Source organism: Schistocerca americana, unplaced genomic scaffold, assembly GCF_021461395.2.
Source record: "Schistocerca americana isolate TAMUIC-IGC-003095 unplaced genomic scaffold, iqSchAmer2.1 HiC_scaffold_14, whole genome shotgun sequence".
NCBI lineage: Eukaryota > Metazoa > Arthropoda > Insecta > Orthoptera > Acrididae > Schistocerca > Schistocerca americana.
Window position 1 is genome coordinate 9,941,231 of NW_025725481.1, and position 962 is coordinate 9,942,192.

Below are 962 nucleotides of genomic sequence, written 5' to 3' on the forward strand. Positions count from 1 at the left end.
GTATACCTTGGACCATCTTATTGACGATGAAACACAGAAATTGCATCGGAATTAAATTCAAAAGGCACAATGCAGACTTAAGTAAAAGGGGACTGACACTCTAACTTTCTATGATTTGAACCTCACCTGTGAGTCCAGATTTAGATTCCGATGCTTCACTTCAGGTTTACTGTATACATTGGACTTTCTAATTGACGATTTAACACAGATATTGCATCCGAATTTAATGCAAAAGGCACAATGCTGACTTAGGTACAAGAGGACTGACACTCTAACTTTCTATGATTTGAACCTCTTCTGTGAGTCCAGTTTTGGATTCCGATGCTTCACTTTAGGTTTACTGTATACCTTGGACCTTCTTATTGACGATGAAACACAGAAATTGCATCCGAATTTAATTCAAAAGGCACAATGCCGACTTAAGTACAAGAGGAACGACACTCTAACATTCTATTATTTGAACCACTCCTATGAGTCCAGTTTTAGATTCCGATGCTCCCCTTCAAGTTTACTGTATACCTTGGACCTTCTTATTGATGATGAAACACAGAAATTTTATTCGAATTTAATACAAAAGGCACAATGCCGACTTAAGTACAAGAGGACTGACACTCTAACTTTCTATGATTTGAACCTCTTCTGTGAGTCCAGTTTTGGATTCCGATGCTTCACTTCAGGTTTACTGTATACCTTGGACCTTCTTATTGACGATGAAACACAGAAATTGCATCAGAATTTAATACAAAAGGCACAATGCCGACTTAAGTACAAGAAGAACGACACTCTAACAATCTATAATTTGAACCACTCCTATAACTCCAGTTTTAGATTCCGATGCTTCACTTCAGGTTTACTGTATACCTTGGACCTTCTTATTGACGATGAAACACAGAAATTGCATCGGAATTAAATTCAAAAGGCACAATGCCGACTTAAGTACAAGAGGACTGACACTCTAACTT